The 14,656-nt window shown below is 44.6% G+C and overlaps 1 long non-coding RNA gene across 3 annotated transcripts; it reads right to left on the reverse strand.

Moving 5' to 3' along the window:
- Positions 1 to 602: 602 nt before the first annotated feature.
- On the reverse strand, positions 603 to 7,251 carry LOC125744223 (uncharacterized). Of its 3 annotated transcripts, none has more exons than XR_007398333.1 (6): positions 7,024 to 7,251; positions 4,804 to 4,882; positions 2,851 to 2,926; positions 2,574 to 2,723; positions 2,131 to 2,222; positions 603 to 1,573 (listed from the first exon to the last, which is right to left on the reverse strand). It is a non-coding gene; the product is annotated as an uncharacterized LOC125744223 (long non-coding RNA). The 3 variants fall into 3 exon arrangements; XR_007398332.1 differs by lacking the exon at positions 7,024 to 7,251 and adding an exon at positions 6,198 to 6,663; XR_007398331.1 differs by lacking the exon at positions 7,024 to 7,251 and having other exon boundaries at positions 4,804 to 4,969.
- Positions 7,252 to 14,656: the final 7,405 nt, after the last annotated feature.

Raw genomic sequence — 14,656 nt, forward strand, 5'->3', positions numbered from 1 at the left:
TTGTACTATGTTTGTTTTAAACTATATGCACTATATACATTTTCTTCTAGGATCAGTAAAGTTTATCTTAATCTTAATTAGATGAGTGCTGGGTAATTATGTAACTCGTGAACTGAACCAATAATTGTCTGTGATGAGGATGCGTTTATCTCAGAGGTTTATAGGATTTCCAGTCCAGGGAAGTCAGCATGGCTGACGTGATTCTCTAACCCGCAGGCGGGCTGCACGTGCGGGTGCCACAGCCCCCACCAGTAGCAGCCCTGCACCATCTGGAGGTCCGCCTTTGTCTCCGCAGGGAGGCTTTGGCTCAGCCAGCTTCGCTTTTTCACCGAGCAGGATGGCGTCTGTCAGGGCTTGGCGGTGACGCGTCTGAATCTGGAGGCGGCGACGATGCAGACGTGTGGGGGCAGCGTGTTCTCACGCGGCCCGAAGGAGAGGCCTAAGAGATGCTGACTCCGGGATCTTGGGGGACGCTGTGCACTGACCACTCCCGTGTCGGCGAATGGGACGTGACCACAGCTCAGATCTTGAGTGTCGGCGGTACTTAATCAGCTTTCACTCCCACGTTGTGCGTAGAACAGCATGCCACATCAGGCCTCTTAATATTGTCTTTCCATGGCTTCCCTGCCTTTGTCTGAAGTGATTTTTTTTTTCCCCGCCATAATCTCTCTGCCTTTTTATAGCCTAATTTAGTCTTCAAGGATGGGTTAGAGGGTAAAAGAATAATTTATTTACGGATCATTAATTTGAAGATATTGACATTGTACTTGGTGCCAGTGAGCTCCCACAAGACAAGACGTGTCTCACAAAAAACAAATATGTACTAGTGTGAGTCTTCAGCCAACTATCATGTGACGGCATCAGCGCCGAAACCTCAGCTGACCTGTAACGGGAGAACCCGTCGCCAACCTCGATGGGCATCGTGCCAACAGCGTGCCTCCTCAGCTCCTACAGAGGACCAGCAGTGTGGACTCAGCATAAATGCCTTTAACAGACAGTGCACAACCTGTGTCTCATTTTGCCAGAAGAGAAAACTAATTACACCACTAAAACCAGTTGCAGAGGAGGCTGGGGGCCCAGAGCAAAATTTACCAGCAAATTTTACTGAGATGAGAGAAAAGCACAAGCTTAGCATGACTGTCAGGAATTCCGACTGGATTCCAGCACCTGCGACTATCAAGTTAACAATCCTTCTTTGTAATCATGGTTCGGGTTATTTGTGCCATGTGATGTTTGTTGGGGAGGGGATGACGACGTGAGCATCCGAGTGCCTGCACACCGGACTGCACTGAACATTTTTTAGCACAGAACCCCTTTTGTCCTTCCATGCCGGTTTTCCTGTCTGGCATTTCCAGCTCTTTCTTACTCTCTTGGTGGTAAGATGATGCCCGACTGCATGTTTACTAAACCTTAATTGCTATCTAGCTCCAACCTTTCATCACACCCAAAATACCACACTGCCATCCCATTGAAAGCTCAGCTGCAGTCAGGCTCCTTGTGTAAAATCCAGACAGTCAGTCAGATATGTTCTCTGGGACACCGGCTCCTTGCCATTTGGACTTCCCGCTTTGTCCTTACAAAGCAGAAGATAATTTGTGTTTTACCAGTGATACCTCACTGCAGATTACATGTCAGTCACATTTTATCAGCATTCACCTTCAATTATCCCGGGATAAAAAAGACTCAGAAAGGCATTGGGGGAGGGGCAGCCATCTACCCTGTCATTTCATCATTTTGTTGGGGAGGGAGGTGGGGGGAGCATGAAATGTGCACAAAAGAGCAATTCATGCTCACATGCAGAAAAAGAATGTCATAAAAAGGCCTTCACAAACGTAATTATCCATCCGTCCAACAGCTTACTCAACGCTGGGTCATACTATTCCATAAAGAACATGACCAAAGGCAGAGGGGCACCCTGAACAGGATGCTAGTAAATAATAATAGTAATAACATTTAATGGAGACAGATGGCATGAGTGCACAGAAAGCACTAAGCAACGATCAGTAATGGGGGCATTGCACAAGGTCTCACTGAACTCTACACCTAGCAGTTCACAATCCCTCATTAATTCATATGTTCTCTGCTGGGTAAGGTATATTTTAATCATTTTTCAGGAGAGTGAAAACTCACCTTTGTGCACTGCCAGCTGATGGGGAAAGCAGAGTGCTTTTAGCAGACAAAAAACCCAACTGTTCAGAGGCAACCTGCCCACATGCTTTACTCTGGAGAAACAAGGTAAAAGAAAATAATTAGAAATTTAAATACAGTAAACCAGTAACTTTTATTATGGAGGAATGCTACTGAATGTAGGTACTCAAGTCACGTCGAAAGTATTCAAATTGAATGTGTTCTTAGCATCTTATTTTTGTTTAAAATGGAAGGCAGATTCACAAAACTGCTGTTAGTCACATTTTAACCCTTCACCATTTGTTCAGTGCTTGAAAAATCCACACATTGTCTCCGTCCAGAATCCTCAACAATGGCCTATAGAGACGATCAATCACCAAGGCTGGTTACTGTCATTTAGTTGGGCCAAAATAGATTCTCTTGTCCGAGTGGCCCTTCCCCCCCACCTCGGAGAGCATCACGGCTACTCTTTGCATCTTCTGGGTCAACACCTGTTCTTCTCTGCCCCGGAAGGAGGAATCCAGGTGAGCGGTGGAACAGAGAGTACGGATCTCAATGAATAATAATCCTGGTCCAGCTGGAATGGAATCACGTGTCTACGTGATACAAAAATAGAAATGTAAGTGCCCTACACTCAATCAGTCTGTTCTAAAATTACATGCAGATTTAAAATGGGAATGACCTGAAGAAAAAAAAAAAAAAAAACGGAGGAGGGAAAATTACCCAGGTCCTTGTGGGAAATGAGCTGCCTTCCATTTGCGCTCACAACTCCTCCGCTTTGACGAGCGAGGCCTTCAGACTGCAAACGAAATGATGGATAATGAAATGATCGTGTGAATGTGACGTACGGGATGCTGTTGCTTGGGTGTATATCGGCTTGTCCGCTCGACAACCATCAGACGTTAATTTTCTGAGGAGGCCTCCTGATTGATCTCATCGGCTCACACATATGGCCAAAGCAGAAGCAGAGATGCACTGCGCCGCGACTTCTGCCCACAGTATTGCCTGAGGGAATGTTCTGGATTATACCGCTATCATTATTAGGAATGTAAAGTCTTACTTGGCCTTCCACGAGAGTCACAATGTATACAGTACCAGCCAAAAATCTGGACACGCTTCTTTGTATTTGCCTCTGTTGTAGCTATGTTACTCACCTTACATTGAAAGGCCCCAAGGCAATGAAGTAAAACATATCAGATATTGCAACAATCAAGAAAAGTTCAAGGCCTCAAAATTTTTCTTTAATTTAAGACTCTTCAAAATAGCCCTCTTTTTCGTCGATGAAGCATTGCAGACTCTTGACATTCTTTCAACCAGCTTCCAGATGTAGCCACCTGCAATGCTTCTCCAACAGTCCTGAAGGAGTTTCCACAAGTTCCGGGGACAAGTTGGCTATCTTGCTCTTACTCTTTCATCCAGCTCATCCCAATCCAGCTCTATAGGGTGTAGGTCAAGGGATCGTGGGGGCCAGGTCACCTGTCACAGCCCATATCTCTTTCCTTGTTTGCAAGATAATACCTACCACATAACCCTGAGATGTGCTAAGAGTGGCTAGCTTGCTGGAAAATAAATGATTTTCAGAGGGTGTGTCCTAACTGGTAATTTAATCATGAATGCTTGATAAACAAGGCCATGCAGAGAGAAAGGGCAGTATGTGTTCCATTAGAAACCCCTCCCTACACCCCCCCTCCCCCAACCACGATACTAGCACAGCATCATAAATGGAAGGTTGTGACCCAAGGAAAATGGATTAGAGTGAAGAGGCAGTCCAGTTACCGGATCGGAATTCCAGATTAAGAAAGTCAAAAATTATTTACCTCTTCCTTAACTGAATCATGAATTCAACATTTAATTTGCCCTGTTTTGTCTGATGTAGAACTGCTCAGATATTCACACAGAATTGCCTGTCTTTCCTTATAGACTTTCCTGCTGGATTTAAATTCTGTTTGTGATCCATTGGAAAGCTGCTGCAGGAGCTTCTAATTAATTATTAATGCATCAGTAAGGGGTATCTGGACGCAAAGTGGTGGTGGTGGTGGGGGGGGGGGTCATTGGTGGCATCTTTTTTTGGCCAGATGGGAATTTTAAGTGAGAGTGCATGAGATAATGTTGGGGAAGGTCATTTTCTTGGGGAATATCAGACAGTCAGACTGTCGGTAATGGAATATTCCTGGAGCTTAGGTCAGTGTGGGGATCCCCCCAGAGAACCCAACAGACACATGGAATATTACCCAAAATCCCAGAGTGACCTGTATTCGGACACCCCGTGTACATCATAAGTAAAAGGTGGGACATTCTGCCATTTCATTGCACCGAGGTCCATAATTAGCAAATTGGCCACACAATGAAATGTATTATTCAAACCAGTAAAAAACCCTTTAAGCAGATTGCAATCAGTAGCTTCCAGATGTCCAGCAAGATTATAGAGATTAAAGGGAAGATTCTTCCGCAAAATAATGCTTCCAGAATTACATGCAGTTACAGCTAACACTGCTGCCCTGGTTATTTTTAATGGAGTCGATAAATAGAGTACAGCAGATGCATCTTATATTGGGCCTATTTGTTTTGTCAACCCTAGGCTCACTTTGCAGAAAAGAGTAACAGCAGGCCTCAGACGGCAGGCCTCAGAATTGCCCCACTATTACTTTCGCTTAGTGCCCCATCTCCCTCACTTACCTACTGACGCTGGCCACTGCATGGTAACGTTGGGTGCAAACTGTGCACGCACTTCTGGACAAATGGCTATGAGAGCAGTCTGTCAAACAAGTAAGAGAGGCTTATCAGTCATAAAAAACTCAAAGAGACAAAAAACCAAAATGAAACCACATATCCATGCATCAGAAACACCCTCCACTGCACCACCAGCCAAGCAACAGCCACACTAGTCAACTATTACACAGACCGTAGCCAGTTGCCTCAGTATAAACCCAAACATGATGAGCAGACTGAACAGGCTCAGCTGGGTTTCATTACCTTGTTGTCATGCACCATCTGATCTTTTGCCAAGGAGACCAAAAGGAACCCTCAAACCCAGCTTTTGTTACTCTTCTGTCTTCCATTAGTAAACAGTCTTATTGAAATGCTGCTGGGAAGTAGATGTGCTCTTTTGTTTGTCTCCTTCCAGGGGTTTGACCAAACGTATGGGGAATAGACTGGAGCTGACAATAGCATTTATAAAAATGTATTCTGTGTTGTGTCCTGTCCAATAAACTGTAGTTTTTAGTCTGAAAAATACAAAACATTGACCCCTGCTGTCACACCCTGCATTCCTTTCCCCTCATTCTCTCCGTTGTGTGATGCTAATGAGCCACACCTGTTACTTGTTTAATCTTGCCTCACGCTACAGCCTTTGCGTGGATCACCCCAGGTGCCTCTCGTCTGCTCCCTCATCAGTGATCTATATAGTGCCTCCCTGTCATGAGCTCCCCAGTCCAGTCATTGTTGCTGCCTGCATGTGCATGCCCCCAGTCTGCCCTGCATCCTCTGTTCTCACCTGATTCTCCCTTTCACACTTTGACCTTTGTGGTCCAGTTGCTTTTGCCTTGCTTATTTTTGTTTTTTTCCCCCCATGTCTGTCTTTGCCTCCGTCCTTGCCTGTGACGTGACACCTGCCCCATCCTCATAAAATGCTAATTTTAATATCCGTAAATGGTTTTGGGCAATTTAATTTGAGTTGTTGCCACTTGGTTATTATATTTCTACATCTACAAATGCAATTCATTTACCCCCTGGCTACGGTCCAAATGGTGATGTAACCCCCATAAACATGATTACAAATGGAGAGAAGTTTTCCCATTTACTAATTTTATTATTTAATGAAGTTTTTCATTATTTTTAGAAATTATTTTCACGTACAGAAAAAATATATATGATCCTTAATTGACGTCATATCCCGGGTTATCAAAAAGCGGCGCGAGTTTTTTTTATACGATCCCCTTCGTTTGCTCTAGTTTTTGGATGGTGGAGGCACAGGCGTGCGCTTCTTGTAAAAGAACTTAGCATAGCGATTGAACAAACCTTTGTTTTTTTCTTTTAATTGAAATTTAAATTGAGGTTAGAAGCTTGCTTACCTTATGGTTGTATTCTCCTTTTTTTGGCCAGCGAGAGAATACGGAAATGGACAACCCGACTACGTACCCGAATACACACGCTGGCCGCAACAATTAAGCAATCAGGTTAATGAAATTACCATGCCCCAACAAGATCGCACCCTCCAGTTCCACCTCATTACATAGGGAACGGCATAGCAATTAGCATGTTGTCACACGTCGCGGTTGAGCGAAGCGGCGATCGTGCGTGCAGGCGGGCAAGGACAGGCAGACAAGCAGAATACGGGGCAAAACGGGAGTTTACTAGGGACAGGCACGGACAAACGCTGGGTAACATCAATGACAGACACGGGTTAGTACAAATCAGGAACTTAAATACATGAAACAAGGCAGCAGGAAACAAGACACGACTGGGCACGATCAGGAAATCACACGTGGGTAATTAGGGGGCGTGGCACACACGAGGAGCGGACGGAGCGGGCGTCACACATGTCTATGCAAAGTTAATTTTCAACATGACTGTTGTATTACTTTTCAGTTGAGATATTTGCAGTTGATCTGCGGAGTGCAGATCAAGTCAAGTATAAGCAGTTATAAGAATCTAAGCTTCATCCACTAATGCAGTGATTCCCATCCTGGTCCTTGGGGACCCCAGAAAGTCCACGTTTTTGCTCCCTCCTAGCTCTCTACTAGACAGTTCACATTTTTGCTGCATCCCAGCTCCCTACCGAATGTAGGTGGACATTTTGGCAGGGAACTGGGAGAGAGCAAAAACATGGACCCCTGGGGATCCCTGAGAACCAGCTTGGGAATCATTGCACTGATGTACGGTCGGGATTTGTTTTACCTGAAAGAGTCTTGCGATAGCTTTGTGATTGTGAGGCAGTGAAATCTAGCCTACGGTACTTTATCTGTAAGAAAACCAGGCAGAAAGGCAGCATGTGGTTTGGATCTGCTGAAGGAAAAATATTTCTTAAAGATTCAGGAAGAAAGTTAATTATTCCACATAATGTAAAATACCTTCCTGTCCAAGGGAATCACATGCATGGGGGGTGAGGGTGCCTGAGGACCTGCCCCTCCGGTTTGCTAAATTAACAGAGGGGGACTCGTCAAAAGCAACATGCAATATGGTTCATAATCTTGCCTAATTTATAATGTTATTTGTAAAGACCTGAGAACACTCAAGATCTTAGCTGGCAATTAACCAGGTGAATATACACTATATAAAGCCATAAAAGACTATAAATCAGGGAGGCACACATGCCTAATAAAGTGAACAGCTTATGCATCTCCTTGATTTTGTGTGAGTATTTTGTTCTGCAACATTTAACAGCAGTTAATTGATGCATTTTTTGTGAATATTTACCCCAAAGGGTAATAGTACTACAATTCCCAGCTTACTTTCTGCTGTGTGGAAAAACCATTACAGTGGCATAAATTTTGAATTGAATTTTGAAGTTGTAAATGACCTGCTCAGTACCTAGGGAGATGAGCTCACACACTCCAGGCAGCAGAAGCACTGACCCCCCAATCATAAACCCATCCATCTGCATGGCTGCTTATCTAGTACAGCACCATGCTGAGCCTGTATCTCAGGAAGCTCAAATGACACCCTGGACAGGGTGCCAGGATGTCACAGGGCACACATTCCTACAGACACGGTCACAGAATATGGGGAGCTTGGAGCAGGGCTTACGGACTGGTCCAAGGAAGCCTCATGTACATCATAGCAACCACGCCCCTCTGGGAGATCCAGACAGCAAGATCTGCCCTCTCAGGGTAGCCCCTTTCAGCCAATCACACTGGTGGAACTTACTTGGGACCACACCCCTTCCTAGCTGTGTCCCATTTCTCCTCACTAGTTCCCCTATCTCTGTGCATCAGGCACTCTGGCTAGATGAGATTTTCTTAGTCTTTCCAGAGTTCAAGCGGTCACTCCTGTGAGTTCTGCTTCGAGCTTTGCCTTATCCACAGACCGCCATCATACATCACCAACCTCTGTCTAATTTACCGACAATGACTACTGCCTCAGCCCTGTTATTGCAGATGTCCATAGCCAACACTTTGGCCATCCACCAATAATGGGCTTCAGCCTTGGGATTTGGACTCTGATTGCTGCTAAGTTTATGACTTGGACTGTTGATCTGGTGTTTTCGTGCTTTCCATTAAAGTCTGATGACTCAGAACTAATGTGCACAAGAGTCCTTCCTTCTGTGTTCCTCGTAGAACACTCGCTAAATATGTCGGAACTCATATTCAAGATGGCCACAGTGACTCATGTTACCATTCTGGTCAGTCTGCAATTAGCCGGTAATCATGTCAAGGAGATTACATTATTTTTCATTGATTCCCCCTAGGTGGTTCCTCAGGTACAATCCCCACAATGTGTGGAAGAGAGGTATGATTATTGCCTGGAGTCTGTTTTGTATTACACAGTGTCTTCGCTCTGGCTAGTCTCCAGAGATTCCTGGAGTTTGAAGATGAGTTCCCTGACCTTTCCAAGGTACCTGTCGAATATCTGGACCGGATATCACGCTTCTTCCTCTCCTTCTCACTGTCCTTTTGACTGTGTGATAGACTCATTTCCTAGTACAAACCCTGCTAGGAGCTGCCTATATTTCCGTTAGACGCCTAAGACAAGACCATAGAGGAAGACATTGGGCAAACACTGACAGCTTACCAATTCGCCCATTCTTCATCCCCAGGAGGAGTGAGTTACTTCTTTGTAGAAAAGAAAGACTTGCACCATCCTTGCATTAGTCATAGTGGCTTAAATGAAATCACTGCCTAGAACTGTATGAAATGCAGGGAGCATTTGCCCTCCTCTGTCTTGGATCAGCTCCAAGGCACCAAGATCTTCAATTAGCGGAATGGGTGAAACGCTTATCACTTGATTAGAAGCCGGGAGAGCAATGAATAGAATATGGCTTTCAACAAGGGCAGAGTGGTTGCCCTGAGGCTAAGGGTCTGTGCCAGCAATCGTAATGTTGCTGATTCGAATCCTGTGAATGTCAGAAGTGATTCTATTTTGCTGGGTCCTTGCGCAAGGCCCTTAACCTGCAATAGCTTCGTTCTGGGTAAGACGTTAACCTATATCCAGTCCTATAGGCAGAACTCCAATTTCCAGGGAAAATTTGGGGCTGGTGGCAGGATTGGCACTTCAGCCACGGGAAGACAGATTTATTTTCGTGTACCTCACCGATATACTGGTCTTCTCTCGCAACATACAGGATCACATGCAACGTGTCTAGTGACTCCTTTTGAACAATCTATTTGTCAAGGTGGAGAAGCGCAACTTCCAGCGGCATACAATCTTGTTCCTGGGCTTCATCTTGGCAGAAGATTTGGTCTGGATGGATCCCGAGGTAGTAAAGGCAGCCGGAAAATGGCTGCAGTCCCATTCCCAGAAAGACCTACATTTTGCGGTGCTTCATTCAGGATTACAGCACTCACCTCAGCTAAGGTTTCCTTTCAATGCAATCAGGAAGCCCAGACAGCCTTTTCCAAATTGCATTAAGTTTTACTTCTTTTACTTCCACACCCATCCTGTAGCCTCCTGACCCCTTGAAACAATACATAGTGGAAGTAGATGCCTCCAGGACTGGGGTGGGGGGCCGCCTCGTTCCAACTACCTTCAATTAGTGACAAGATACATCCCTGTGCTGCCTTCTTACACAAATTGACCCTGGCAGAGCAGAACTATGATATAGGTAATCGTGAACTACTTGGGGGCGGCATGGTGGTGCAGTGGTTAGCACTGTTGCCTCACACCTCTGGGACCCGGGTTCGAGTCTCCGCCTGGGTCGCATGTGTGTGGAGTTTGCATGTTCTCCCCATGTCGTCGAGGGGTTTCCGCCGGGTACTCCGGTTTCCCCCCACAGTCCAAAGACATTCTGAGGCTAATTGGAGTTACTAAATTGTCCATAGGAGTGCATGTGTGAGTGGTGTGTGAATGTGTCCTGCGATGGGCTGGCCCCCCCATCCTGGGTTGTTCCCTGCCTCGTGTCCATTGCTTCCGGGATAGGCTCCGGACCCCCTGCGACCCAGTAGGATAAGCGGTTTAGAAAATGGATGGATGGATGAACTACTTGCTGTGAGACTCATTTTGGAAGAGCAGTGGCACTATGGAGTCCTTCTTGGTCCTTCTTGGAGGAAACCCCAACAAGAACCTAGAAGACTTACGGTTTTAAAAAGGTCTTAACACCCCCCCCCCCCCCCCAAGCGAGATGGTCTCTGTTTTTTTATTCGTTTTAACTTTTTAACTATTTAATCTCTTGGAGAACTGAGGCTAAGAACCACAAGCCTGATCCCTTGTGCTCGGAGAAGGGGAGGATAAGGGGGACCCCACTGCTTTGCTGGGGCAGTATCCTGGGGGTATTGAGAAGCTGTCAAGGCAGTACAGTCAGTATCCTGTGTAAATTTAATAAGCATAAGGTATGCCTATTAAACATCACAATACACCCCTTATTAATATTTTAGGTGTAACATTAACCTGCGTATTGTGGGCATAAGTGGCGTCCATATAGTCATATACGAATTATTATATTATATTAATTATATAAGAAAAGAGTGGGTTTTGTATTACAAGAATTATTTTTTTTTATCACACCCCTTGGCCATTAATGGCATGTACCACTTGTACAAATACAGTAATTGCAGGTACTCAACAGGCACACTGAAAAATTAATTTAATCCCAACCATATTATCAGTCTAACTTTGTAAAACTGTTTGGCAAAAGGCTCTAAAACTGGAAGCCCTTAAGATTTTGAACTACAAGCCTACAATAAGATAAAACAAATATGGCAAATTCTGATATTTTTATCCTATGTATACCTCTGTCTTACGATTTTGTAAAACAAAACAAACCACGTATTATTCGTGTCCCTAAGGCATTGTTTGCACCTGGTTTTAAGATGATTGAAGATCTTGGGCAATCGAATCACAAGTGGACAGCGTTAAATACAAGTATAAATGGCCACCAAGATGCTTTGTGATCCGATCATTCAAACCAATTGCCAAGGTGGTCTGGGACACATTTGACCACATATCTTTCGTAGTATAAACTGCAAAGTGTCCTGATGTCACAAGAACTGTGTGTGTGGCCATTTGACCTTTTAGTAGAAGTAATGTAGGCAGTAACGAAATAAGAAAGTAAGTGGTCAGCTGTATACCTTGGAGATGAACACGGGTGTAAACAGTGATGTGTCCTGGGTGTCTGCATGAGAGCCGATCACCCAAGATGTGTTTTAAAGCCAAGCGTAAACAGGGCCTTCGAGATGCTGACGGAAGGTTTTTATTTTAGCCTTGAATTCTGGGATTCTGTGCTGTCACAACCTAAACTCTCTTGTTGTTCACAAATCGTAGGTCTCTATTAAACTTATACGATTGTTTCTTTGGGTAACAAAATGCAGCATATCCAACCTAAACAAAGAAATAGTACTGCTTTATGAATTTCTGCAACACATTAAGTTGATAAAATTCCCAGCCCTAATTAAAATATGAAGTTATTCACAAATTGCTTCTTGCAAACCTTTTACCTCTAGTGGAGTCTAGCTAGTAAGTGAAGTTTTGGTAGCAGTATAGTAAGTGAAATAAGCCAAAATACAAAAAGACGGGACAGAAATCAAGGCATCATCTAGGAATATCTTATCCACTCGAGAAATGAAAATACGAATGAAAATTAACATTAAAGCTGTTGAAAAACAAACATGCTTTTTTACAAAAAAGTAACCTGTTATTAAACAGTTTGCTTTGAATCTTTCAGTTATTCTTGGCCCATTATGAAAAACACATTAACATAGAAGGAGGCAGAGCTGTATTCTGGAAAGGTGAGATTTGGCCATAAGGAGGCGGAGCTGCACTCTGGAAAGGTGAGATTTGGACATAAGGAGGCGGAGCTGGACTCTGGAAAGGTGAGATTTGGACATAAGGAGGCGGAGCTGGACTCCGGAAATGTGAGATTTGGACATAAGGAGGCGGAGCTGGACTCCGGAAAGGTGAGATTTGGACATAAGGAGGCGGAGCTGGACTCCGGAAAGGTGAGATTTGGACATAAGGAGGCGAAGCTGTACTCTGCTGGGCTCTGTCTATATTTATACCCTGGTTTAGAGACGAGAAATCCATCCATCCACCCATCTTCTGCTTATCCAGTACTGGGTAAAATTGAATCTAAAGAACATTCCAGAAAACCCAGGGCACAAGGCAAAGAACAGCGTAGATGGCACGTCAGTCCACACCATGTATGATTCTACTGAATACAAAGTCTGAGCTTTTCTCCTCATTGCTCCTGGGCTTTGCAGAGAACCCTGGGGGGGGGGGGGCTTCTCTGAAAACCTGCAGCTCCCTTGTGAGCTGGACGGGGGCGGATGGCACAGGAATCCTCACAGAAGACCTTGCTTTGTTATGCTTGTCAAATTTAAATAAAACGATGAATAGGGCTGAGTCATGGATCAGGATTAGCGCCAGGAACCATCTTAGTAAGATCATTCTGGAGGGGGGCATCACCCACGTGTGTGTACCACCGGGCTCTGCGTCTGTGTCTCCATCTCGCCTCCTGAACTGCATTCAGCAATCTGAAAGTTATGCTCCCTTCCCAAAAAAAAACACTGTTCACTTTCTTATGAAGCTACGATACCTACCAGCAGGGATCTGCTTATATAATAGGTACTTGTGTTTACTTGCCATCACAAATAAACTATTTGCCATGTAAGTAAATAATTCATCCATGCAAAGTGGGTCACACAATGTGCAACTTTATCCCCCTTTCATGGGTAGAAACTACCAAATAGTACCTTACACTGTTACTTCTTCACCCCACTACCCTCCCCTCCCCACACAACTTGCTACCTCAACTGAACACTTTCGTTTGCACTGTCTACTTCATTTTGCACGGTGAATCACTGCCAGATTTAATATTTCCTGCCACAGTCATTCTGTATGAACTTCCTGTCTGCACCATGTGCTACAGACTACCTCATGAATATTTTGCACAGAACCATAATTCACACTTACAGTCATAGTTTAGCTTTAATTTATTTGTAGGTCTTTGCATTGTAGCACTTGGCAGACCATGCAATCACAGTGATAGAAAGGAGATGAGAAACGGCAGGTCTAAACTAGACAGCGATCTTATTGTAACTCTTAAAAGGACTGCATACAAATGACAACCAGACTCCGACAACCGAACTACCCAAACACAAGAAGGTCTGATGCTGGACAGTAAGGCACACACACGGTGGGTATTTTATACAATAGATACGTGAAGATTGGACAGGATTTACACAAGACACAGGCAAGGACACCAATGACAATTGGGTACACAAGAAGTGGAAATTTGTTATTAATAACACAAACAAGGGGGTATTCACATTTTCCCAGCATGCTCTGGTGCTACAGCATTTATTGAATTTGCATATATTTTATTGGCACCTGATTAGATGCAAACTGCATTTCATTGGCTCTGTACCTGTGCAAAGTATAAACTCAGCCTTAGCACTTTTTCTTGGGGTCCGATGGCAGGCCTCTTAGGCACTAAAGTTGAATTCTGTACCACATACTTGACTCAATTTTTCTATTATCTATTTTCAGTGTAAGTCATCAGAATAAACAATGCTGAAAATTATTTCCAAATCCCAGTATTTTTTATATAAAAACTAAAATAAAATATATAACATTAAATTAAATATACTTTAGTGTTAAACTCAAAGAATTTTTCTTAGCCTCTGGCAAAAAAAAAAAAAAAGTGAAAATGAAAAAGATTTACTCTCACTCCACAAAATGCCCCCTGCTAGTCTCACACTTGTCATGTCCAGCCCCTCCCTGCTTGTCTGATGCTTGTGTTTCCCTCGGGTTGAGGCTCCTAACTAGTCTTACCACTTGTTAGTCTTACCTCTTGTTCCTGTTCTCTTGTTAACCAGCCACAGCTGCCTTGCGTATCCTCCTTTGTTATCCTTGTATGGAAGTGTCACCTGTCACGGTAAACGGGGCAGAAAGACCAGGATCCCAATATGCAAGCCGCTAAGCACTTTATTCTGAACAACCAAACAGAGGCACCAGAAGTGACAGGCGAGAGGCAGGGTCGAAAAACAGGCAAGGGGTTCGTTAGCCGGGGAGTCAATCCTACGAGGAGGGACGAGACAGGAACACACAGGGTATCGGGAACAAGACGAGCCGGGACAGGCAGGGTAGTCGGGTCAGGTACGGGAACGGGTCTGGAACGGGAGAGAGAGAGAGGTAAGGGGAGAACACGAGGCAAACAGGCAGGGCTCGGAAGCAGGGTAAGACGATGGACAGCAGAGTGCTCAGTAAGGCTTCGAAACATCAGCGCAATACTTCGCGTCGGACTGGTGCGTACTCGCAGGTTTTATCCCTAGCTCTGTTACTCGCAATGAGCTGCAGCTGGGGGTGTCTGCCCATGTGGGCGTGACAGTACCCCCCCCCCCCCGATGGCCGCCTCCTGGAGGCCGCGGGTGCTTGTATA

Source organism: Brienomyrus brachyistius, chromosome 1 (genome assembly GCF_023856365.1).
Source record: "Brienomyrus brachyistius isolate T26 chromosome 1, BBRACH_0.4, whole genome shotgun sequence".
NCBI lineage: Eukaryota > Metazoa > Chordata > Actinopteri > Osteoglossiformes > Mormyridae > Brienomyrus > Brienomyrus brachyistius.